General features: G+C 48.3%; 1 long non-coding RNA gene across 1 annotated transcript in view; it reads right to left on the reverse strand.

Annotated features, from left to right (window-relative positions):
- Positions 1–660: 660 nt before the first annotated feature.
- The window catches only part of LOC138568980 (uncharacterized), a 131,382-nt gene continuing 104,484 nt past the window's right edge, over positions 661–27,558 (reverse strand). Inside the window, exon 3 of the long non-coding RNA XR_011303035.1 lies at positions 661–1,326. This is a non-coding gene — a long non-coding RNA (uncharacterized lncRNA). The remainder of the gene's footprint in view (positions 1,327–27,558) is intronic.

The raw sequence follows: 27,558 nt of genomic DNA on the forward strand, positions 1-27,558 counted from the left end.
CACTTCCATGCGGCATCAATGTGTTCTGATGGTGCCAGAAACTTCAAAATGGCAGCAAAACCCCTGTGCGCACCAAAACCACTGAAAATCGCACTGTGCAAAACACAAAAAGATGGCGGCCCAATCTACCACACATGTTGTCAGTGGTAGAACAGAGATATCACTCCTGAATCATGTCACTGGGCTCCACCCCAAGTGAAAATAGGGTACAGAGGGAAAAGCAGTGCTCTGCTAAAGGAAACCCCAAAATCTTGCTTCAAATCTTTTTTCTTTGTTGCTGAAACTGCAGAATGCCGGTACAAAACACCCTTAAACATCCAAAATTCTTGCTCGGTGCTACAATTCACTTAGTATAAGAAATCATGGTGAACATACAATGTTCTGAAAAGCTAAACGTATCAAAGATACATCCACAGCAAAAGTTGCCTGCCTGTGAAATCTGTCAAAATCTGGGCGCAATACCCTCGGCCGCTTGAATGACAGCTGTCAGAAGCCTGCATGATAAACTTAAAAACCGGTATAACTGAAACCAAAAGTTTTAAATCTAAGTGGCCTGTTCCTGGAAGTAACCTATGTTGTAATTGTTAATCCCTTGGTTTAGAATCTGAAATAAGTGTTCTAGCTGCTAGTTTGAAATCGCAAGTTTATTTTTAAGCCAAGAAAAAATGCAACAGAATTAACATTTAAATGTAAGCCTGAATAAAAGCCACCCAAACTGGAATAACAGCTCTCCTTCCAGCTTCTCTTCACCAGGAAATCACACCTAAGCGATAATTATAGGGTGGGGGAAGAATTTGGGCTGCAGTGGAGAAGAAGGCAATGGACTTCCTCCAGCTCAAGGAAAGGCTAAGTGTGAAGGGTCGTAAATGGCCTCTGCCCAGGAGAAACAGGGAGGAGATTGCTTCTGAACTGCAGGGAGACAGAAGGAGGCGGAGACAAACAGCCATTTGTGGCTGAACATTCACAAAGGATTTTGGGGTAGGGTGGGCACCGCTAAGTCTTTAGGTAGTTCACCAATTCATTTGTTTCTCACATTTTGTATGGGAGCTCACCCTTTAGCCTAGGCACAAGGTTATAGCATAATCCAAAAGAGTAGGAACGAACAGCTTCCGTTACTGGATGAGCTCAATCACAAGACCCTTTCTGGGGTTCCAATCAGTATTCAAATCAATTAACTTTCAACCATTAAATTTGCTTCTACATCATAAGTTCACGATTCCTTGTATGATTTTTCAAGTATCGTTATTTATTCCTGACTCGTCAGTGTCCCATAATATCAGCCAATGCATTTCGGACATCCGTCCATCATCAGGGCTATTAACACTGCTACTTTTCCATCAATAGAGATCCCATCATCACAACATTATACGTTAATGTAATTCATTCCCAATTCATCATTATTGAGTAAAATTCAACAGAAATCAAAAAATGAATTATATGTAAATTGCACATACCAAATGATTGTTGCAGTCCAAGGTGATATTTAGAATAAAACGGAAAAGCGAAAAAAAGAGAAGAGAAAAATTCATTGTAACACATTATATCATCATCTGACCAATGATTTGATTATATGCATATGGCTTCAGTTCACTAACTGGTCGCCTTTTATCATCCAGAGTGTATTCCCACTCTGCTATGTATCCTCTATACCGATCCATATCCCAAAAATTATTTAGGCTAGAAGTATCAAACTTTATATATGTATGCCCATGTTCAACGCGCACACATGTACAAATTTGCTGATAAACTGGACATTGTGTTCCTGATAAAAAGGGCGAAATTCGGTGGAAAGCAGACACAAGATCCTACAGCGACGGGGTTTTGAGGAGTATCCGCTACTCTAAATATGTAATCTGTATATATGATTGTTATAGCGGTTGCACATGGGGAAATATGTATTGTGGCAAAAGTCGATTTTGTGTTCAAGAGGCTAGGGTGGACTCTAGACCTCTTAAACCCACACCAGAAAGGTGACACCCTGTTTTTCTCCTCCTATCAAGGCAGAGAGAAGACCTTGACCAATCCCGGTAAAAGGGGCGAGCTTAGGATAAACCAGCACACACACCCCTTTATCATAAGCATAAATAGAGACAGCTCAGCACTTAGAGACACACACAGATTCACCCACTATCCCGATTCTGGCAGAGTACCCTGCAGTAGAACCCTCCATCCTTCCTTCCTTCCTTCATCCACAAGACGTTTTGAAGGATCGGGAGGGAAGGGCATTAATGTTAGATGAGCTCTTGGACTGCATGTGGGTCACGATGATCAGCACATAGGCCCCAAATGTGGACGAACCAGGGTTCTTTGACCGGCTGCTCATAAATTTTGCCTCAAAAGGGGACTCTATGGTGATTTGGGGTGGTGATTTTAACACAGCTTTAGATACCGTAATGAATAGGTTGAATACTGGCTTAATGCGGCAAACTAAGGCCAGCCAAAAAATAGAAGACATGCTCCATGTATGGCTTGATTGGCATTTGGAGGCTGCAGCATGTTGCACAGAGGAGGTACATCTTTCACTCGCGGGTTCATAACACAGTTTCACAGATAGATTTTTGGTTAGTCTTGAGGTCAGCAGCACTCCTGTTTGGGGAATGCAAGATTCTCTCGAGGACCTTATCGGATAATTCTCCCATTACCGTGGAGTGGTCTTTTTCAGAAATGATTCACAGGAGGGGTAATTGGTGCTTTAAAGCTGACGCCCTTAAAGACGTGATTTTTTTCAACCATAAATACACCATGTGATAATATCCTTTTTTGCGGTCAATGATGGCTCAGTAGACTTGCATGGGGTGTTATGGGAGACCGTCAGATGTATAGGAGAGAACTGACATTGAATGAATTTAGGCTCATAGAACTGGAAGATGACTTCCAATTAACCGGGGACGAACACATATTGGTGGACTTTCGACGTGAACTAGATAGTTTTCACAGCAACGAGTTGAGGGAAGTAAAATATCTGAGTCAAGTCATCTTATACAGCAATATGGTGGAGGTCAGAAGCTGGGGGCACTAATGGCACGCATGCTTTCATCAGAGAAAAAACCCAAGCAATGGACCTAATTAAAGACCAATTCGGGGAGTATAAATATGAGACATTGAACATTGCTGAAGTCTTTTGTGCATTTTACAGCGACTTGTATGCCCTGAGAGATGCCCATTCTGAGGCACGTACACAGCAATATTTAGAAGAAATTCAGCTGTATTGGTTGACTCAAGGTCAATGGGAGGAATTAACAATAGAGGAAATATTTGAGGTAACTATGAATTTTTCTGGGTCAAAGGCTCCCGGACCAAATGGCCTATCGATGGATTTTTACAAGGCCTATGCAAATATCTTAGCTCCTTAGCTACTTTGGATGTATTTGGTATCTATAAATCAGGAAATTCTACCCCCAACGCTTAGAGAATCAACGATCACCTTACTGCATAAAAGGTGGAAACCCTCAGATGAATGTGCATCGTATCGACCAATACATCTTATTAATGTTAACAACAAAATCTATGCTAAATTACAGGCTAATAGACTCCTTCCCCTTATGCATGGCTTAGTTCTTGCTGAGCAATCCAGATTTTTTGCCTGGAGGGAATACTACATATGGGTTCTCGATGTACTTGATCAGAAAGTCCCAGGAGTGTCAGTACTTTTGGATGCCGAGAAGGCATCCGACTGTCGCATGGGCAATTTTATTTTTGGCTCTAATAAAATGGGGTTGTGTTCAACATGTGTTGCCTTTGTGGCTCTCCTATATAATGCCCTCAGAGCCAGGATAACTATGAATGGATGGCTATCAGATTCTTTGATAATGGGGAGGGGGACTAGGCAGGGGTGCCCCCTATGCCTGTTGCTCTTTGTGCTGGCTATGGGGCATTGAGTGGCCTTGCTACGAGATCAACACTTAATATACACAAGAAGGGGTGTCCCTGGTGGACTTTCAACATATCTTAATCAAAACATATAGGGGGTAATGCATAGAATTTCATGCACAAGTGGCACACGCGGCTGGCGCACAGTGTGCACGTGCAAATGTCTATGCCAGCCGCGTGCGCTAAAATCGATTTCCACGCACAGCGTTTTCATGGATTTTAGCCTCCAAAACCAGCTGTGGCGCAGAGTGGTGCAGCGACCCTGCAGCAGCGCCAGTTACGCCCCCAAGAACACCCTCGCGCAAGGAAAAGCCATCAAAATCCCCAATCCAGCGCAAAGGGCTGCGCTAACCCTGGACCAGTTTACAGGGCTGCCAAACAGCAAACGCCAAGCGGGGAACGTGTATTACTGGGGTTCGCGTGAAGTTTCACACGCGAAAGGGTCTGTGTGAGTGGGGTACGTGTATAGCTGGGGTTCGCATGAAGTTTCACACGCGATTGGAGCAGGGTACATGTATTACGGGGTTCGCGGGAAGTTTCACATGCGAAAGGGCCTGTGCGAGTGGGGTACGTGTATAACTGGGGTTCGTGGGAAGTTTCATACGCGATTGGAGCAGGGTATGTGTATTATGGAGGTTTGCGGGAAGTCTCACACGCGATTGGATCCGGGTATGTGTATTTCGGGGTGCGAGGGAAGTTTCACACGTGAAAAGGGCCTGTGTGAGTGGGGTATGTGTATAACTGGGGTTCGCAGGAAGTTTCACACGCGATAGGCCCTGTGCGAGCGGGCTACATGTATTACTCGGGTTGCGGGAAGTATCACAAGTGATTGGAGCAGGGTACGTGTATTACGGGGTTCGCGGGAAGTTTCACACGTGAAAGGGCCTGTGCGAGTGGGGTACATGTATAACTGGGGTTCGCGTGAAGTTTTAAATGCGAAAGGGCCCTGTGCGAGTGGGATACGTGTATTCCTGGGGTTCGCGTGAAGTTTTACACGCGAAAGGGCAACGCCCAGGTGCGATACGTCACAGACACGCTTACGCGCTAAGGGCCTTTCCTTCGAATTACACCCTGACGTGCAATTTTTTCACGTGCCAAATCACTCCGTATCAAGCTGGCCACGCATACACACACAGAAGACCACGCTCCTGCCCTGAAGGCCATTTTCCTGCCCCCCAGTGCCCCGAGCACGCTCCCACCTGCCATCTCCTGCTGCCTGACTGTCTGCTGCCCACGTGCCCTGCTATTTGATGCCTGCACATCAGCCATCTGCAGGGGTCCAGTTGCTGTGTCCACCCCTGCTGGAACAGAAGACTCCCGACTGGGATACCATCGCTCCACAGCCCAGCCCCAGGACCCAGTTGCCCACCCACTCCTGCCTCTGGGGTTGCCATGTCGGGCACATCTCCATCTGGCACCACTGGCAACCCCCAGCTAGAGAGGCAGAGGGCCACCAGCTTCACTGCCACCAAAGTTGGTGTCCTGGTGGAGCATATCCTAGGGCATTATGATGCCCTCTTTGGAACATCACGCGCCAACAAGGAAGGACGGAGAGGATCTGGGACGACGTAGTGGTTGCCATCAACGCGGAGGGGGTGGCAACCTGCGACATCAAGCACATCAAGAAGCGCTGGGAGGACTTCAGGTCCAGGACCCTCCACAAGGCCCGGCGCCTCGCGGAAGGGGGCCGGGCACTCATGAGTAACGTCCAGATGAGGGTCCTGGAACGCATAGGCCCAGCGCTCCACGCCCAGATCCTTCGGAGGCAGACCCGTCTGGAGTTGAGCGGTAAGTGGCCAAGCATTGCTGTGTGAGACAGGGCATGTTGCACTGTGCTGGTAGTCTGATGCTTGCCTGTATGTGTGACATAGGCCATGTATGGATGTGTGTGTGCAGGGACATCATGGTCATGCATGTGAGACCAGTTATGTGTGAACCACATGGTTGGTGCATGTGTTTTAATGCAACATGGGGAGCTCTATGCGGAATGCGCACATGAAAGCATGGCTGTCTCTGTTCCTGGACATGAAGGGGGGGTGAGGAATGGGTGCTGATGCCATGTGCATGTATGGTGCACATGTGTGTGTGTGTGTGTGTGTGTGTCTCAGAAGTGTGTGTGTGACTTTGAAACGCCATGGATGCATGTGACTTTGAAGGCAACATCTTGGTTTACAGGGGCCCTTCTACATGGATGTTGATGTTGATTGCAGGCGCCAGGACTGTTTCTGCATGTGTGTTGTGTGCATTCACCCATGTGTTGTGTAATGACAGGATGGAAGTGACATTTGACAGTGCCACTCATGTGTTATTGCTTCCTCTCTAGGGTATTTTGTACTGTACCCTGATTCTTGTGTTCTATGTCTACCTCTACGCAGCGTCAAGTGAAGAAGAGGGCGGAGACAGCGCTGTGGAGCCAAGCGGCGGGGATGCCTCCACTGGGCGGCGATGCAAGGCCCAGCCACCCTCCCAGGAATTACCATCATCCAGGAGCGAGGGGGCTGGTGCTGCGTCTGCCACAACGGCTGTGGCGGAAGGGCCGGGTGAGCCCCCACAGGGGCTTCCAATGGCGGAAGACAGTGTGGAGACATCCAGGTTGGTGGTCTCCACAGAGGAGGAGGAGCCCGCTACTGAGCCTCACATGGGGCCCGGTGGGGGTACTACCACTGGTGCAAGTGGTGCAGTCCAGGGCCAGGGTCAGGAGGCAGTACAGGTCAATGCGAAGGGGCCTGTGCATGTCACTGTCCCTGACCCTCTGACTGCACCACCATGCACCAGCAGGGAGGCCCCGTCCCAGGCCCGACCGCAGGTAGGGGAGAGTGCCATGTCATCTGCCTCTCCACTACCTGTGGACGAGGGGTCCCACGAACGTATGGGCTCCGCCCTGGTTGGTGTCGCGTTGCGCACGTGTGTCATTCGTGATGACGTGCGTTCTTCCTGGGCAGAGAACGCACGCCATCACGGAGAGCAGCGTCGTGATGTGGCACTGCTGGGAGGGGCCCTGGTTGGTGGGTTCCTACATGTGTCGCGCACTCTGGCAGACCTCTCCTCCACTGCGGAGACTATGCGCCAGTCGTTCTCCACACCGTCTTCTGGCCCTGATTCCACCAGGGCCCCCTGTGGACCTGGCCCGACCAAGACAGCCAGCTTGGTGGAACTCACATCCCTGCCACAGTCGGGAGTCGGTGGCCCAGCAATGGTGGACACCACAACTGGAGACCAGCTGATGGAGGATGTGCAGGCACCATCAGACACGGCACATGGACAGCAGCAGCAGGAGCAGGCTCTAGGTGGGAGCAATGATGGCTCGGGGCCATCAACATCGGAGAGGCAGGCACCGGCCAGAGGGCAGGAGGACCCAGGAATGGGAGTGTCTTCCGTGTGGCACCAGTTGGGCCAGCAGATAGATGCGGAGCGGCGGCGGGCGGAAGAGACGTGGTTCTCCATGGTCAGGGCGGAGTTCTCCATGCGTCGGGCTTTGAGGCGGGTAGAGTGCCTCGAGGCAACTCGCAGGGAGTTGGAACAGGCCATGAGTGCCTCCCTGCGAGACCTCGGGGCCAGGACAGAGGCCCGCCTCCGGCAAATAGACATGGAGTTCGATTGATGCCCTGGCCCGGGACACCACAGAGTGAGCCGTTGGACGTGCCCGACGCCATTGTATATAGTTAGATAGTGTTAGGTTTCCATTCGTTTTTTCTTTATTTTGGTTGCGCTTGGACAATGCACCACGTTTTTGTATATCATTTTTTATTAGGTAGCATTTTTGATAGGTTTCATTTCATCAGTTGGGCTCATGGACCCTGGATTGTTCATCTGTACATAGTTCACCATTGGTTTATTCTCTTTTTTTTATTTTCCCCATGGAGCAATGGTTTTCACTTTCTTTTTTCCCTTGGATTTGCTTTATTGGACTGTGACTTTGGACACCATATCTTTTGGATTTCTTTGGATTATGGTTTCTTGTTTTTTATTCTTTTACGGACATGCAGCTTTTCTTTTATTATTCCCATTGTTGTGTGTTGGATTTTGATTACATTCATGTTGTGTTTAATACATTTTTTTCTTCATACTTTGATGTGGTATTATCTCATTGGTTTCATGCATGTCATGATATGGGTTTTCACATTCACTTGCACCCATTGTGTGTGTGTGACGGACATGTGTTCATTTACATACTTGCCATTGGGGTCGTATCATGTAATTGCCTTTTCTATGTGGGTGGATGCAATACTTGGTTGGGGACAACACAGGGGACTACCCTGCACCCCATGTCATGTCCCGCAGGCAGCTCATCCACCATGGGCATGCCCTCCAGCCAAGCCACATGTCAGCTTGCACTACTGATCACCAACGCATGACCCCCTGCACCCCCACCCCCCAGCAGTGCAGGGCACCTGCCAGCAGGCCCCCACGCATGTCCACTCATGTCCCCCTGCACCCCCACCCCCCAGCAGTGCAGGGCACCTGCCAGCAGGCCCCCACTCATGTCCCACTCATATCCCCTTGCACCGCCACCTCCCAGCAGTGCAGGGCACCTGCCAGCAGGCCCCCACTCATGTCCCACTCATGTCTACCTGCACCCCCACCCCCCAGCAGTGTAGGGCACCTGCCAGCAGTCCCCCACTCATGTCCCACTCATGTCCCCCTGCATCCCCATCCCCCGCCAGTGCAGGGCACCTGCCAGCAGGCCCCCACTCATGTCCCACTCATGTCCCCTTGCACCCCTACCCCCAGCAGTGCAGGGCACCTGCCAGCAGGCCCCCACTCATGGCCCCTTGCACCCCCAGACCCCAGCAGTGCAGGGCACCTGCCAGCAGGACCCCACTCATATCTCCTTGCACCCCCACCACCCAGCAGTGCAGGGCACCTGCCAGCAGGCCCCCACTCATGACCCCCTGCACCCCCAACCCCCAGCAGTACAGGGCACCTGCCAGCAGGTCCCCACTCATGCCCCCTTGCACCCCCAGCCCCATACAGTGCAGGGCACCTGCCGGCAAGCCCCCACTCATGCCCCCTTGCACCCCCACCTCCAAGCAGTGCAGGGCACCTTCCAGCAGGCTCCCACTCATGTCCCCTTGCACCCCCACCCCCCAGCAGTGCAGGGCACCTGACAGCAGGCCCCCACTCATGTCCCCCTGCACCCCCACCCCCCAGCAGTGCAGGGCACCTGCCAGCAGGCCCCACTCATGTCCCCTTGCACCCCCACCCCCCAGCAGTGCAGGGCACCTGACAGCAGGCCCCCACTCATGTCCCACTCATGTCCCCCTGCACCCCCACCCCCCAGCAGTGCAGGGCACCTTCCAGCAGGCTCCCACTCATGTCCCCTTGCACCCCCACCCCCCAGCAGTGCAGGGCACCTGCCAGCAGGACCCCACTCATGTCCCACTCATGTCCCCCCTACACGAAATAAAGATGCACAGTCATGGCCCACTTCTACACCAAAAAATACTAAGTCACGCCACCCCATTCTTGAGACGCAATGATTTCCCAATCCACCCCACACTGACATGCCTATCTCAAGACACAAACCAAAACTCAACTATGTACATCAACACATGTCCATCACACACATTCACTGGTTGGCATTGCCTTTGTAAACCCACAATTTCACATGCATCAACCCAATGAGCAAATCCCACACATGGAACTAAAATATGAAAATGTATTATGTACATAAATAAATAAATGAAATGAAAGCATACCAAAATATCAAACTTGAAATGAAAAGCATGTGAAAAAGATGAAAGAATGAAAATGATAAGCAATGCAAAAAATTTGAAAGAAAAACAGTCTCCCTCCACCAACACAAATCCCAAAAAAGGTAAAAAAAAGATATCCATTGTTTCATGTTCATAATGATAAATAAAAATGCGAAAGCAATCCATAGTCCAACTATTTACAATACATTGTCCTGAAAAAAAAAACATTACTCCATGTCTATAATGAAAAAAAAAATCCAAATGAATCCATGATGTAACTATATACAATCCATTGTCCAAAATAAAAATTCATTAATCCATGTGCAAAAATCCCCAGAAAAATCAATCCATTGTCCAACGATGTAAAAGGTCCATGAGCCCAACTAAACAAATGAAACCTACCTAAGAAATGACCTAAAAATATAACTATATACAAATGTGTGTGCCATTGTCCATTGACCACAAATAAAAGGAAAACGAAAAGGAAACCTAACTCTAAAAACTATTTACAATGGCAGCGGGTTAGTCCGACGGCTCACTTTTGGATGTCCCGGGCCAGGGCATCATAGAAATCCTGCTCAATGGCCTGGAGGCGGGTCTCTGTCCTGGCCCCGAGGTCCCGCAGGGAGGCACTCATGGCCTGTTCCAACTCCCTTCGAGTTGCCTCGAGGCACTCTGCCCATCTCAGGGCCCTCCGCATGGAGTTCTCCACCCTGACCATCGTGAGCCATGCCTCTTCTGCCCGCTGCCGCTCCGCATCTATAGCATGGCCTAACCACTGCCACACGGAAGACACTTCCAGTCCTGGGTCCTCCTGCCCTCTGGCCGATGCCTGCCCCTCCGATGACGAAGACCCCGAGCCATCATTGCTCCCACCTTGTTGCTGCTGCTGCTGTGCCTCTGCCTGTGCCCTGGCTCTTGCTGCCTGCACATCCTCCTCCAGCTGGGGTGCAGTTGTTGATGTGGCCACCCCTGCTGGACGTCCGACTCCCAACTGTGGCAGGGATGTGTCCTCCACCAGCCTGGCCGCAGGGTCAGAGGCAGCTCCACAGGGTACCCAGGTGATACATGGGTGGGAAGATGGCATGGAGTATGACTGGCGCATAGGGGGTTCAGTTGAGGAGGGGGTCGGAACAAGGTCCAGCAAACGGAGGAATCTGGCCCTGGTGAGCTGACCCAGTAGGTCAACGCGGTCAACGAGCCATTCGAGATGACGTGCAGTCTCCTCATGAAAAGACTGCAGGTCACCTCGCATGGCCTGTTGACGCAACACCACCCAACCTAGGACAGGCTCAACCCGGTCCCGGATAGCCACGTCCGCAGAGAGAGGAAGGCCAGTTGTTGTAAGCGGATCCCCTCCCTGAAAATGGGTCTGGACGTAGGCATCCCAGCTGGTGCGAGATGATGGAGTCAGAGGATCGGGGAAAGGATTACAAACAGGCACCTCCGCGGTGGCATGTGCTGCCTCCTGTCCCTGCACTGCACCATTAGCACCAGTGGAATCCCCACCTCCAGACCCCGTGTCTGTCCCTTGCACGGCCTCCTCCTTCACCAAACCCCCCACCAACCTGGATGAGTCCGTGCCATCTTCCTCCGTCGGACCCTGTGGGGTCTCAGCTGCCCCTTCTGCTGCCGAGGAGTCCAACTCCGACCACCTCTGCCTCTTGGACCTTCCCTCGGCAGCTGTGGCCTGGGACGCAGCACCGGACTCCTCACTCCCCGACAAGATGACAACCTGGGAGGGGAGCCGGGCCTGGCATCTCCGGCTGGCGGGATGATCCCTGCCACTGTGCTCCACAGCACCCTCTCCACCCTCTTCTTCAGTTGACGCTGCAGACAGGGAGAGATAAAACACAGGCATCAGGGCACTGTACAATGGACTGATACACACATGACAGTTGCACATGAGTGGCATTGTTTAACTACAGACACGGCATCACACTCCACGACACACATGTCATTTTAACTCACACACATGAACATTTCAACAGCAATATTGCACCAAGCAGCACCATCCATACACATACAACAGCATGAACAGCCAAAGGTGAGCCTGACATCACATGAAACACAAGGCGTGCACTAGACATGCACACACGCCACCACACTAACATGCATGTCTACATCTCCTCCAACTGTTGCAGTGATGAGATTGCCATTCATGTCACATCTACCATTCATCCTTCTACATATCAGTGTCACGTGCATCCATGTTGCATCACAGTTGCACACTTGTCAGATACACATACACGCACATGTACACAGTGCAGATACATGCATTATGAACCACCATCCATGCCACAACCATGCCACTGTACATACACAGAAATTCAAACATGTGTGCTCCCACACCTGCATTTGCCCAGCATGCTTACCAACACATACACCATCAATGTGTCTCACAACTGAGAGGACTCACATGTGGCAGCCTCACGCCCATGTTCATACACATCCCTACATGGCCCTACATAAACACATGTGCAACCTGCACACTACTGGCACACCACGACACGCACAGCGTACTATCAACATGCATGTACACTTACCGCTTGTAACGCTCACCTGATTCCCGTAGAGGCGCCGGTCTTGACTGGGCGTATACCGTATCTTCAAAGGTGATGTGTAACACATGGCTGGCTCTTTGGGCTGGACCTCTGGGCACTGTATGTCTGACTCGAAGGGTAAGATGTCTTAGGTAAGTGAACGCCGTGCTCTCCATCTGCCTCGGGGCAGGGTGCTGTAACCAGTTTCTTCACTGGATAAGGGGAGCAGGCCTCTTGACTTCAGAGGACTGCTGTCCGTCGTTTACTGCACGAACGGTAAGTTTCGAGTAATTCTAATGTCTTTAAAGTCTTTAGTAATGATGTCTCTTGTTTTGCAGGGTTCCGGCGATGGTGGATGACGGGCTGAAGTGAGTTGAAGATGGAGCCCGTGTGATGAATAGAAGCGCCTGGAAGCACGTAAGTAAGCGCTTGTTGCCTGCTTCACGATGCGCTCTAACTGTCTTTTTATTTTGCAGGTACAAGTTCGGAGCGGCTGCAGGGTGCCGGAATACCCACTGGGTTAGATGTGGAAAGGAGTAATGGCACATGAGTATTAAAGTTCCCCAATGTCTTTAAACACACCTTGTTTTGTCTTTCAGATGCGGGATGCAGCGCCGAAGGCCTCCGGAGCGTGCGAAGAGTTGGTAAGCTTTTGTCTTTCAGATGCCGGAATGCAGTGTGAAGACCTCCGGAGCGCACGAAGAGTAGGTAAGCCTTTGTCTTTCAGATGTCGGAATGCAGCGCGAGGCGTTGGTGACAGCCGATGGACCAGGTAAGTGAAGAGCTGTCACTGAAGACCGTAATGCTAACCTGTTCTTTCTTGTCTTTATAGGTGTTGCTGAAGACTGGATTCAGGATGGTAAGCCTTTTTCCTTAGGCCCAGGATCAGATGCAGAAGACACGATGAGCGTTCTGCTGCAGAGGATGCAGAATAACACAAAGCAAGATTCATCCATCGGGTGTGGTTTAAATAGCCTCCTGTAGTGCTTAGGTGTCTCCTTCCACAGCCACGCCTAGGTAAGAAAAGAGTTCCTGCTTTCCAGAAGAGTTCCAGTGTTCTGAACCTAGGAAGTGGCTCCTGCCCCACCCAACAGGAAAAGTAGTTTCCAAACAGAAGAGGATCAGAGGCTCAACTGGCAGGCAAGTAAGCAGCATGGTCTGCTGCAGGTAAGTCCACCCAAGCATTATGAGCCCGGCGCTTCCAGCGCTGGGACTGGGCATATTTATGAGCCTGGTGCCACTGGCGCCAGGACTGGGTCCAAAAGGTCCCAATTGGGACTGGTTGGCACTCGGAACCTGGGTTATGGATCTGCTTCCAAGGGAGTTGGGAAAACCCTGACCTTTTGGAAGCAGAGATCATGACACCGCTCGACTCCAGACGGGTCTGCCTCTCAAGGATCTGGATGTAGAGGGGTGGGCATATGTGTTCCAGGACCCTCATTTGATGGTTCAACAGCTGGCCCCGGTGCCCCTTGGCATCCGCTACCTTAGCGAGGCGCCGGGCCTTGTTGAGGGTCCTGCACCTGAAGTCATCCAGGCGCTTCTTGACGTGATGTAAGTCGTGGACTGCCACCCCCTCCGCGTTGATGGCAGTCACGATGTCCATCCAGATCCTGGTCCGTCCTTCATTGTCGGCGTGCAAACTTCCAAAGAGGGCATCATACTGCCCCAGGACTTGCTCCACCAGGACACCAACTTCGGTGGCAGTGAAGCTGGTGGCCCTCTGCCTCTCTGACTGGGGGTTGCCAGTGCTGCCAGATGGTGTTGTGCTGGACATGGCAACCCCAGAGGCAGGAGTGGGTGGGCAACTGTGTCCTGCGCCTGGGCTGTGGAGCGATGGAATCCCAGTCGGGAGTCTTCAGTTCCAGCAGGGGTGGTCACAGCAACTACACCCCTGGCTGACGTGCAGGCAGCAAATGGCAGGGCAGGGCACATGGGCAGCAGGCAGTCAGGCAGCAGCAGATGGCAGGTGGGAGTGGGCTCTGGGGGGCAGTAATTCGGCCTTCTGGGCAGGAGTGTGGTCTTCCGTGTGTTTTCGCGTGGCCAGCTTGATACATCAGCGTGTAGTTCGAGGAAAGGGCCTTAGCGCGTAAGCACGTCAGCACACGCACGTGATTTCATTGGACCAAAGGCCCTTAGCGCGTAAGTTACAGTACACGCGAGGGCGTTTCCCTCATAGCACGTGATGACAGAGCACATGTGGAAAAACTGCACATCTGAGTGTCATTGCGTGTACGCGTATCTGACGTGTACGTGTGGGCCGGTTTAAAAGCTACGTATAGGACGCCATTTCCTTGTACGTGCTTTTCGTGGAGAGCAAGTGGGTGAAATCTGTACTTCTTGTCAGTTCACACGCGATTACTTCACAGCGTTTCTAGTTTGTACTACCTGTTACCTCTGACAGCTCTTTTCAGAATTTTTGTTGGGCCTGTTTCCTCAAACAGAGTTCACTTCTCCTTTTGTCCTGTCTACTCAGACAGCGTACAATTCTCCTTTTGGCGGGGGTGTTGCCAACGCGCACACACGCATATTTTTCACGTTCTTTTTCCAGGCAGACAGTGAGTTCCCCACGTACTTAGCAACTGTGCTTGCCCTGTGTGTTGCGTTCCCCTTCAGAGGTCATTGTAGGCTGTGTGTATTACGCGTACGCTTATTTTTATGTTTCTGGGTGCCACAGCGTAGTGCGGGTTCATTTTTTCATGCACGTGGTCTACAAGGGGTTGCGTGCACGTTAATTTTTGATTTTGGGCTGCCTGTGCGTTGCGTGACCCGTCATCTTCCCCCAGGGGTCACAGACAGCCTTGTTAGAGCACTAGGGTACGAATTCCATCTAGTATCCTACCCCTTTGACCCCCAATTGCCCAGGACAATAGTTTACTGCAACTCCCATACGCACAACAACATCAGTGCCATGGTTGGGAGGCGACCAAGCGGTAAGGGAGGCAAAGGTGGCCGACCTTCAAAAGGTGGGCGTGGTGGGCGTGGTAGGGGACGTGGCAGGGATTTGCAAGGTGCCCCTATACCCCCATGTGTGGAGGAACAATCAGGGACACCCATGCCCCCCCATGGTTGAGGGAAACGTGGCTGACACCATCCCAGCTCAGCCCCTGTTGGACCAGCCCATTGTGGCACCTGACCTGGCACAGGATGACTCCCTGGCTGACTTCCAGGTCAGCAAGTCTAGGCCACGTGTGGCGGTGCAAGTTGTTGTCACCAAGCCACGTGGATCTGGGGCATGCTATGTCATCTGCTGCCCCAAGTATGCAGGGTGGGAGGCTGCAGGGGCAGCTGCAGCTCCATCCGCCCCAGCTCTGACTCTCCCAGCCAGGACAGTGTCAGTCCAGGTCCATCAAACTGACGTTACCCCTACCAACATTACCCTGCAACCAATGCCTGCTTCAAGACCTATGGTCATTGTGCATTCCCACACTCCTACTACCCAGTCCACCGGTGATTCTGCCCCTACTGACCAGAGCGGCGTAAGCCACTCTGGCTCTGCTCCACCTTTAATGAAGAGGAAGAAGGGTGCTCTGGCAGGACAGGCTGAGACCCCAGACACGGCTACACACTCCGGTACCTCAAGGAAGCCTTGCTTTAATGAGGTGGAACTTGATGCACTTGTGTCCTATGTGTCGGCACATAGCCACGAAATGCTGGTGACTGCAGGGTGCAAGACCACACCTGGTCAACGTAAGACACACTGGCAGATCATCGCCGACTGCATAAGTGCCCTTGGATTTGTGAGGCGCACAGCTGATGATTGCTACAAGCAGTGGAATGACCTGAAACGCAGAGCAAAGAATAAGCTGGCCTCAAATCATGCCGCTACTCTGGTGACTGGCGGTGGGTCTCCACAAGAGGAACTCACTGAACATGAGTCTGTTGCTGGGGCCTTCATCACAGAGGAACAGATCCAAGGTGTGGGAGAACTACCTGATTATGATGCATTGTCCAGTGAGTGCCCATGCATGTGTGTGTAATGCATGTGTATGTTGTTTGGGTGACGGGTTCTGATTGAGTGCCAGGTGAGGGTGTGTGTGCCTGAGTGGTATGGGTCACCCATGTGCTTCATCCAAAACATTCAGCGGCCTTGGATTTGGGTGTGACAGTATCCCTTCTGCCCACAGTAGTAATTTAGCGCAACATTACGGCAGTTGCCCTTGAAGTGGCATCTTGCAACAACATTGTTTGTATTTTTCAGTGTTCGTTCAGGCTGATTGTTTCAATTCTCCCACTTTTGCTACGCATTCCTCAGCCCTATTGTCACATTTGTGACATGCTTCTGTCAGCGATGAACCCCACATTGGCCCACATGAGTTACCTTGTTAGGTGAATGATTTGACCATTCAGGCTGATTGAGTATTGGCCTGATCACATACATTTTAGGGGCCTGTTTGAATGTGGAACATGATAGTTGTTTCCTGTCATGTTGAAGTGCACAACCATTGATGTGTACATCGGCCTGCAATCACTGTATTTTTGTACACTGGATGTGTTGCAGTGTGTGGCACATGCCTATTTTGTCACACTATGTAGCATTTTTCATTTCATCATGTCCATCTCACATGGATGGCTGACAGTACTCATTCACTGACATATGGATGTACTTGTGGAATGTACCATGGCTATGGTACATGCCATCTGTGTGATGGCATGTGTCATGTATATGTATTGGACATGCCACTCACAGGCCAATGTGTGATGGCAGTGCTACCCAGCATGCAGCAAATGTGTTGCTCATCCATCTTGGTGTCATCAGTGTCTGCCTTTTGCCTCCCCAGTGCATGAATGGGAGGGTTATAGTCATGTGGGACATGTGTAAATCATGTAGTGGTTCTGTAGCTTGTCAGGCCTATTTGTGTGCTATGATGCTAATGCCTGTTTCCATTTTTTGTCTTTCATGTTTTTGCAGGGGATGATGCACTTGATGCTGTTGAGGTTGAATAGATGGTGCAGACCCAGGAAGGATCTCAGGCACGACCGGGCACCAGTGGGGGACGTGGTGTGGTGGTGCGTGAGAACCCAATCTTGCTGCAGACCATTCTGTCCAGGGGTGTCTCTGGGTGCACCTCCCCAGACCTCTATTCAGGTGCTGATTCGGATGATGAAACCTATGTGCCGTCGCAGGTAAGTGTTTCTGGCAGGGATTCTGTTCTGTCCAACCCACCTGCACCAGGGGTAGAACCCTCTATGGGGATGTCAGTGTTGGTAAGTCTGCCTTTGGCGGTTACGGATGCAGGGTCACACTCCACAACATCTGATCCTGTTCCTGGGCCAGCAGATCAGAGGGGGAATGCTGTCCTGCAGCCTCAGTTAGTGCCGGCACAGCAAAGCGCAGATCACCTTGCCCCAAACAGGTGTGGTACACGCCGATGCAGTGGCCTTACGCCACCAGGCAATACCGCATGGGAACAATCCATGTACGGTATGGCAACCCAACAGGCAGCATCAGTTGAGATGATGGCTCAAGCAATGGAGAGGGTGGCCACTTCCATTGTCCCCCCTGAAAGGCAGATGGAGCAACTACAGCAGGCAACAGACTCCATTTGCCAATCACACAGGGAGGACATGTTGGCGTCCAACAGGGACCGACGGCCGGCACTGGAGACTCTACGCCAATCGATATCAATAGAGTCCCAGGGCCACAGGGAAGCCCTGAGGGTAGAACTCCATCACCTCAGAGAGACTCTTGTTGACCTTGAGGCTTCCACTAACTTGAGGACAGAATAGCAGCTGGAGCAGCTCACACGTTCGCTCTCAGCTGAGATGCAGGCAACTCGGGAGGAGATCCGGGCATCACGTCAGGTGCTGCATGGGGATCTCCACACTATAATCCTACAGAACGAGACCTTTCACACCCGCATGCTTGCTGCCATGGAGGACCATACCAGGGCTTTGCATGGGCTGACTCCCATAGCACCACCACCTCCTGATGCAGCAGCTGAGGGTGATGAGAGCGACAGCAGCAGTTCTCCCACATTGGCATAGCCTTGCAGGCCATGAGCCCATGGAGCTGTTTTTTTTTCCCAACATCCACACAGGTGGCTGTTGGTGCGCACCCTGTCCTCGGACCTCCTAGTTGCCCCCCCATCCCCCACATGGCCATTTTTGATTTTTGATTTTAGATTTTTGATTTTTTTTTACAGTGTGTTGCCTTGTGTGTCTCCCGTGGGCATCCACTGTATTCCAGTTGGGCACATGCAGGCTTGTCCTGAGTTTGGGTTAGATGCTTGGGTTCGTGAGACACACACCCCTCCTGCTTCCCGTTTCCATGGGCTTGCAAAGGGTGTGCCCAAGTGACAGTGACTTACACAGTGACGTTGGACTCCCATGAGCTGTGTGGGCAGTCTGTAGTCAATACTGTGTATACATTCCTAGTGGATATTGTTGTTGTATTGTACACTGCATGGTGTATTGATATGTGCTTGTGCATCCCTGTCTTCCTCTTAATTAGCAGGTTCATTCCTCATGTATTCACAAGGCCGTCTACTTTGGAGATGGAGTTCATATTGTAAGCAGTGCACTTACACATTTGCGTGGCAGCAACACTGTACAGTTGGAAGGGGGTGGTGTGCTGGCATAATCAGGTTGTAAGACTACCACTACTTTAACTTAGTACTGTCATGTTTTTGCTATGTTTGAGGTTGTGTAGCTGCATTGTATTGTTGGTAAGTATTTGGTCATGTGTGTTTTTAGTTCTACATTACTGGGAGCATATTGTGTGTGGCCAGTTTCCATTAGGGACACTGTACTTTGTGACACCTGTGTCAGGTTTTGGGGATTGCTTTGTTTGTTCTCACATAGCATGACATGCCATGGTGTGTTGGGTGGCGGTGCTGGGGAGGGGTTGGATGACATGGCACTGTTGTCATGGTGTATTTTGCAAGGGGGTAATGAATTTAATAGCATAGAAGTGTGTCTTTTGATGACACAGCATTGGTGGTGTTTGTGTAAGTAGGGATGCACACAATGTAACACTTCCAGGTGACCAATCTCAGGCTGGTATGGTTGTGACAGTTGAGTGTCCCTTATGTCATCATCATTGATTGTCAGATGGTATGTGCCAGGGCTGTGTGCACTCCACAGGAGTGTGATTTTAGTTGAAGTAATTAGCCACCAGCTGCGTACGGGCTGCCTCACCCCATGCCCTTTCCTCTCCCATGCGCAGCTGGCGTGCATGTGGTTGGGATGTGGAGGCACCACCAGGTCCACGGGCAGGCCCCGGCGTGTTGCAACATTGTGCAGGACACATGCTGCCACTCTGATCCTGCACACTACTGGGGGCGCGTATAACAGCTGCCCGCCAGAACGGTCAAGGGAGCGAAAACGTGACTTGAGCACTCCGAATGTGCGCTCCACTATGCCCCGGGTTGCAATGTGGGCTGTGTTATATCTTACCTCGGGTGGCGTGGTGGGGTTCTGAATTGGCGTCATCATGTGGGTGCTCAGAGGGTAGGCACTGTCCCCTGGGGAGTTGGTGATGGGTACCATTAATGGGGTTCTGACATTACTCAGTATCTGACATGCATGCATGTGCTGTGGCATTTATACTCACCGAGCAGCCATGTATCGCCATGCCGCCCAGCTTCTAGGTCCCGGTTTAGGGTTGACATTCTGTAAATGAAACTGTCGTGGGTGGACCCTGGATAGTTGGCATATACTGAGGTGATGATTCCCTTGGCATCACATACTACCTAGGCGTTGATGGAATGCCAGTGCTTGCGGTTTCTATAGATGTGCTCTGATGCCCTGGGGGGACGTAGAGCCACATGGGTGTAATCAATGGCACCTAGGACTTTGGGGAATTGTGCCAACCCGTAGAAATCCTTTCTGCAGGTGTTCTGGGCAGATATATGTGCCTGCGGACGGATGGGCATGCAGTCATGATGGCCAAGACCTGGTGTAGGCAGCGTGACTGCGTGGCCTGTGACACCCCCCCCCACTATAGCACTTGTTCGCTGAAATGATCAGGTGGCCAAGAAGTGCAGTACATTGAGGACCTTCTCCAGGGGGCTGAGTGCTTGGGAGCACAGGGTGGGTGATGTGAGGTCATCCTCCCACTCACTCACCAGGTCGAGTATTATGTGAGGTGGAAACCTGTACCTCCCATACACCTGGTCATCAGGCATCCCAAAAAGGCTGGTTCTGGGTGTGAAAATTCTGGGCCTGACTATCCTCCTCCTCCTCCTGCGGTATCCCACGACCACTGCTGCTAGGAACGGTATATTCATCCTGGCATCTGAGCTTGTTTGTTGTTTGCGTACACTTTTATACTGCGCGGGTCCACGTATACCTGCTTCCTGCTGGCGTACGTGTTTCCGGATTAGCGCGTCTTTTTTGGCGCACGCGTTAGCCCCGTTCGAATCCATGAATACGTGTTTTGAACGTGCGTGTGGGCGTTCCACGCATTTTTCTTCTGTACTTCCCCCGTGACGCCCACATTTTCACGTGTTGCTCCCCATTCCGTGTGTCACGCCCTCTGATCCTCCTACTTTTGTTGTGTGCGCCGCGCTATGTGCGATTTCGCTGTGCGCGTAGCGCACGCTGTTTGGAGACGTGTGCGCCACCGTGCGCCACGCAGAATTTTGGCGCACATCCTGGGATTTACATGCGCACGGACTTCCATGAATCGCTGTGCGCGGATTTCGCTGTCATTTTCGCACTGCCACTGCGATTTGCACGCTTTCGCACGCTTGCGCTGAAAATTTCAGCGCACATTAATTCCATGACTCGGCCTGATAATTTGTGAAGGAAGCAGAGATTAATCTGATATATTGCTAAATAGGTATCACAAACTGAAAACATAAGTTGCAAAATCACTTATGACAGTATTTATTTACATCAACAATTAATGTAATCGTGTGACATATACAAATTACATCACACAGGTAGTACTTTACATTGTTTGTTGTTTTACATATGCATCATCCTTACTTCATACACTTATTTCTGATGTATCAACATTACATCATATTTCATGAAAGCTTATTGAACCATGTCACAAAGGCACAAGACGTGTTACTATAAAGAAGTGTGCAAAAGAAAAGATACAAGTGACCAAGTACAAGATCCACATTTTTGAAAAGTTTGAGTACTCTAACCACTAACACAATGAAATGGTCATAAAGAAAACCAGGGTGGACACTAAAAGAAAAAACTCTCAAAGCCAACCTGAATTATCCTGGCATTAAAGTGTTTCAGCAATCTGAAATGTATCGCCTTCCTCAGGACCGGAAGAGACTTGGTAAAAAGAGTGTAATGACAATTAATAAAATATTTAATTCCTAGTTCATTCGCAGATACCTACTAGGAGAGTAAAAACTGCAACTCCCCAATAACTGATAAGGGGATGGATCCAGCTAACCAGGTAGAACCAACAATCCTGTATGGCTTGGCCGTAAATCTTAACGATCTTGGACAGAATTTAAACACATTCCAAGGGAAGCTTTGGAAAGAAATCTTAAGATTATCCAAAACAATCCCAAACTCAATTATTCGTCACAAGTTCGGTTTGATTTCACTCGCCACAATGGCTGAGTGGAGGAAACTGACGTCCTATGCTAAGTTATTAAATCCACCAGCCCACTCCCTATACGAAAAATGGGATTGGTATAGACTCGATCCTCGGCAGACTCTATTAGAAAACTAAAAATAGAAATGAGCAAAAGGCTTACGGAAATAGGGTCTATTGCGGAAGAGCTTACCACCAATCAGGCAAAGGTAAAGAAAACATTATTTGAGCATGACTGGGGGAAAACTAAAGAAGATATATTAAACTCAGGACTGTACAAGAAGTATGCAAGGCTTGTACATAGGAGGGATCAAATCCCGAAATACATACTTATTTTCCCATGCGATAAGAGAAGAACACTATACTTACGCTTTTGATTGAACCAACTACCAACACTTGAGAAGGTTGGAGATTGGTACGGCTCGAAAAGAGAGCTAAGTTGTAGATTGTGTGGAGTGGCTGCACAAAATGAAACAACAAAGCATCTGGTTCTCGACTGTACTGCACTTAAGGAAGAGCGTTTGAGATACCTAGAAACGGAACAGGGCACGGAGGCATGCTGGGTTACCCTGATGGGGGGGACAATCACAGACCCGTACCCTAGCATTATGCAATTTGCTCTACAAAACTTTGGAAAAATTGGGCAGAGTGGCCCCATCTATTAGTACATCTAGCTAAAGGGTGTCAATAGAGGGCAGTTTCTAGCCAACTTGGTGCCCAGGGTGAAACATCAGAATGCACTCTGCTACCCCCACCCCGACTGGCACATGTCACTCCCAAACTGCTCCTCTGTGTCGTGTGACAAAAACCCTCCTTAATATCAATAAACAATTTCTATATAAATGAAGCTGGTTTCATTACATTGTAATTCAAGTACTTTACAGAAGAATTCTAATGTGCAAACACAGCTGTTGCTTACCAAGTCAATGTTTTTTCTGCCACCTGCTCTTAGAGAAGGCCTTGCCTGAATGCAGGCTCAAACTGTCTGTACTGGCATGTCCCTGTGTTGCAGGTGTTCTGTTCGTACCACCTCACTTGTATTTCGCAAGGGGCAATTCTAGACTAACGATATTAATTTGCTTCTGGTAGAATGTTATAATTCCAAGATGGAAAGTCGGGTACACTGTTATTGTACTCCTTCAAAATACCTCTATGAGAGTGGGAAAGGGGACAGATAGCACCAATAGGGATTCCTTTATGGTTTGGATTAAATCACAGAGCATTGCATGACTATAAAAGTGATCAAAGATCTCTACATTTGATAAACAAATCTGTGATAAAAGGATGGTATGTGTGAATCTCTAAATTCATAAATAATGCTTGGTTTGGTGCTCATGTCACAGTTCACAATACTCACCCTAACATTAAAATGTTTGTAACCATAAATGCTCATTTGGACAGTAAGTTTTTGGATGTGAGTATAAAATGGCTGCAACATCAGCCATTCAAACTGGGTACAATGGCTCTTTTGCTTCTTGTTTCTGAAGAATTTTAGATGAGGAAGGCCTTGGTCGCAGTGTGAGCATGCCCAACCCCAATACAGAAACATTGTTAGGGAATTATATCTACAAACAGGACAGGGTACCGGAAAAGAGAGACCCAATAAACAATGCACAGAAAGGCTACACAGAAAGGATTGTACCTCTTACAAACTTTAGCTGGACCAGTAATAAGCTGATGAAGCATTTTAAACAAAACCCCGCTTCTAATGCAAGGGTCCACAGTTCCTCAGGCACTACCTCCTCACTATTACACAGGCCTCGGGGGTTATTTCTGCAAAAAAGAGCAGGCCTATGATGTATCTAAGAGAGCTGGCATTAGCATCTCTTATTAGTGCTGTCCTGCAGCTAGTGAAAATCATGGTGTGACAGTGTTTGGCCTAGTGGATGTCGAATTTGAGGCAACCTCTTTGATTGCTTCATGTGTTTAAGTGTGGGCACAGTATGCCATGCTCATCAGAGCCACATACACAAAACATTCCAGTGTGCTATTGTACGGACATTGGGCACATCAGACAAAAACAGGTATATGTGCTGTTACATACGGGAGCACCACATAGATTCCATTAACCAACAGGGTGGTGACATGTGCAGTGCACAAATCATTGCTGCACACATATCACTGCATTCATTTGCTATGGACTACGATGTGCACAGTGATACACAATGAACTCTGCTTTCCTAATCAAGGTGCCAAGTCACATGGAGGTGCCATCTGATGTGTGCACTAGTCAAAGGCTGGCTTGTTTAGAAAATTAAAATGCCTTTGATGCTGAGCAGATGCATTTAGTCCATGTCCCAAAGCAGCCACAATAACACTTAAGCAAGAAAATGACAGGGATGCGCCATATGTAACTAATAAGTAACATACAAAAAAAACACGTTTTGATGTGTCAAATAAAGAGACATCAAAATAAAGAAAATAGTTTAAAACTTGTTCTGTGTGGCACGTTAATTCTCTTTGAAGAATGCATAGGTTTGGTCAGCTAACTAATACGTGTGCTGGCCTGGTGAATAAAAATGCCCCATGTTCATTTCTTAACCCTGACATTTAAAGCACATACTGTGTAAAAGAGATGAGCCATCACGTATAAAATGCCCCACTTGAAAGGCTAGCAGCCAAAGAATGACAGGCACGGGTTGTGTGACTCCAGAGCATCTCACGTGCTGCGTTGGGAAGATACATTCCTGTGGTTGCATATTCCAAACGCATCCAGTCAACCACGTGTCAGCAGAGAGGAGCCAGCTGCACATTGCAGAGGAGCGTTCACCACACATCAGGCTGCTTAATATGTTGTCTGGCAAGCTCAGAAGCGGTTTATAGTCATTCCATCGACAGCCAAAGCATCTAATGACATACCAACTAAAAAAAAGCATCTAAAAAAAAGCATCTAATGCATTTTCTTTTTATGGGGGGTCCCCCAAACCCCATTTTTTTTACCTTTAAAACCCATTTTTTATTAAACTAAACCCTTTAGCATGTAAAAAAAATTGCAGTTGATGCTTTTTTTAAGATGCTTTTTTTTAGATGGTATGGCTGTCGATGCTTTGGCTGTCGATGCAATGACCGGATACCTCAGAAGCAGCTTTTTGGGCCCTCCTCCTGAGCTATTTAGCTATGCGCCCAGGCCTTCACCCGCTCCGCTCGGGCCAAGAAATGGGGCTGGTTCGATGCATCACACAGCCTGGCAATTTTGTAGAGACAACAGGCCCCAAGTCAAGGGAACACACGGGTGAACGGAGTCCCCCACTTTTTTTAGAAGTCCCCCACTTTTTTCAGAGGGCACCTTGATATGCTAATTTCTGTTGGCACCACATTCAATTGGTATGTTAATGAGTCCCTCACTTTTATTTTTAGGACTTGACCCCTGAGAGACAGAATGCACGAGGTTACAATGCAAATCGAAAAAGCCCTACTATGGAAACCTTATTACAAGTGAAAGAATTCCACCGTAACACAGAGGGGAAGCCTATGCATGAATTTGAATTGAATTATCCCAATTTGAACACTGTTTATACAGAATCACAGTGCGTATATGTCTGATACTTTGAGATTCATTTTAAATATCTTGACCACAATGACTCTGATACAATGGGGCTGATTCATGGAATTATTTGCGCCGGAAAACAGAGATATGTGCGCCATTCTGCCAGCAAATCCCTGTTTAACAAATGGGGATTTGCGGTCAGAATGGCGCACAAATACCCGTTTTTCGGTGCACAAATTCCATGAATCAGCCCCATTGTATCAGAGTCATTGTGGTCAAGATATTTAAAATGAATCTCAAAGTAGCAACACCTAACAGATGTTACAAATGTAAGAGTTTAACTTATGATACTTGCAGTAGCTAGAGTGTTACACAACATACAGATGGTTTTTAGTCTAACATGAATTGAAATGAAAAATCAAAGTTGAATAATTGAAAGCCATATATGGCAATCATTACAGCACACAAAGCCACTTATATAATTATAAGAGAATGTAAGAAAACTCATTAAGTAATGCACACATTCTAAAGACGTAAGCATATGGTTATATTCACCATCAATCATGGCAAGAGGGCTAATATCCAGTGTACCGGATGGAAGATATTTAGCAATGTAATTCTGTACACAGGCATTCAACTCAATAGATGACTTTTGGTGTCTTGCAATTAGTCAGTTTACGTAATTGACATGCTCTATCACCAATTTGAAAGCTTCTTGTTTTTTCAGTGAACCTACAGACAGAGCATGTGCCACATGAGTAGTGGGCAATAAGTGGGCACAAGTACCATAGAGTATTTTTTAGAGCTTGATTTTCAAATCTTAAATGGACACTGGTTATCTTTTAATTTAGGGGGCACGCTTGAATGCGAACATGGGGATTACTACATCCTGCAAGCTCAATCTAGCAATTGTCCAGTGTTTCTTGGTAATCTGCTTGATTTGCACAGTAGATGGTGTGTAAGTAAGTACACAAGTCATCCTTGGTGTTTTTCTGTCCCTAGTATTTCCTGTTAGCAGTGCTTCCCCGTGAACGTAGTCTTCTTCTCTATTCTAAGATATCAGCATTTTCAGAAAAATCAGTAAGGCTTGAACAAGTTCACATTTTCATGTTGTTTGGGGTTTAATCAAAGGCCGAAAACAAACAAAACTGAAGGGCCCACTGGAACAATGACCTGCCAGCCTTAAAAAAATCATAGTAAAAATTGGCATATTAAGCAAACTGTGGGGGTGTCTGCAAATAAAACAAGCAACTGCTATGTGAAAAGGCCAAGCATTGGACATCGAAAGGCCTATCTGTCATTACAAAAGGAAAGATCGAATTGAAAAAACAGCCTTTTAATTCACAGTGGCAGAAGAAATTCAAAGGCCCCTTTTACATGAAAAACAGGATTTTCAAACACAGACACTAAAATGGCTTTGCATGTGAGTTGAGTTTTAAAGCAAGACACAAGAAAAATGTTCCCCTGCTAACATAAAGATATCAGGGAAAATACTTGGTGTGTGTTGACAAGATGTCATGTATTAAAATATATTTACTTTATCTAATGTGATATAGTTTTACAAAGAAAACTTTACACATAATAAATCAAATAATCATAAGAAGAAATGCATTTCCATATATAAATTCAAGTAATCATACAATATGATCAAATAAAATCTAAAATAAATGAGACATTCAGATTGACCTCAGGTAGTCACACCTTCAAACAAAATGATCATACTTATAAAAGGCAATAGGCAGTTAATTAATTAATGAAACAGTCTGTCATCAGTAAAGATCATTACCTCCATTTAATTATCTAATTGCTTAGTCAATTAATTGATTAACCAATTATTCCTACAGACTTCAATTGACTAGCTACCACTAATCATGCTCATCCAAAGTCAATTAAGTTGAAACATTTAGATTCCACTCATGTTGATCATAATAACAACCCAGAGTAGTTACATATTTATACTCAGGCATTTTTCAATAAAAGACCATACAAAAATAGAGACATAAGCAGTCTAAGATTTCTTATATTAATACATTGTAGCCAAAAGGTGACTTCTCTTATCGACTCGATTTGATGTACAAATCTACTGTAATATATCTTATAGACCCTACTCATATTTGGGGATTCAGTTAATACGTGTTTGGCAGATTCATTTGTCGCTTTGTTCAAACATATGCCGCAAAAGCGTTCTTCCTTAACAATCTGTCGCTCAATTCCAACCTCAGACAAGACAGGCAGATGATTGATTCTTAAAAGTAATATAAATCTCGTAAGACTGGGTGAAGGACATAAGTTCATATATCTTTGCGGCCTCTTAAATGTATATAACGCATACGCTATGAATTAATTAATATCTTTTCAATCTGCCAAGATGAACATCATTTTCATGCCAATCCCATTGGTCGATACATTTACTCAACGAGAGCTTCATTGTAATGGAGTCGTCCCATCTGG

The sequence above is a fragment of the Ambystoma mexicanum genome, chromosome 2q (genome assembly GCF_040938575.1).
Source record: "Ambystoma mexicanum isolate Mex_15411 chromosome 2q, UKY_AmexF1_1, whole genome shotgun sequence".
Classification (NCBI taxonomy): Eukaryota; Metazoa; Chordata; class Amphibia; order Caudata; family Ambystomatidae; genus Ambystoma; species Ambystoma mexicanum.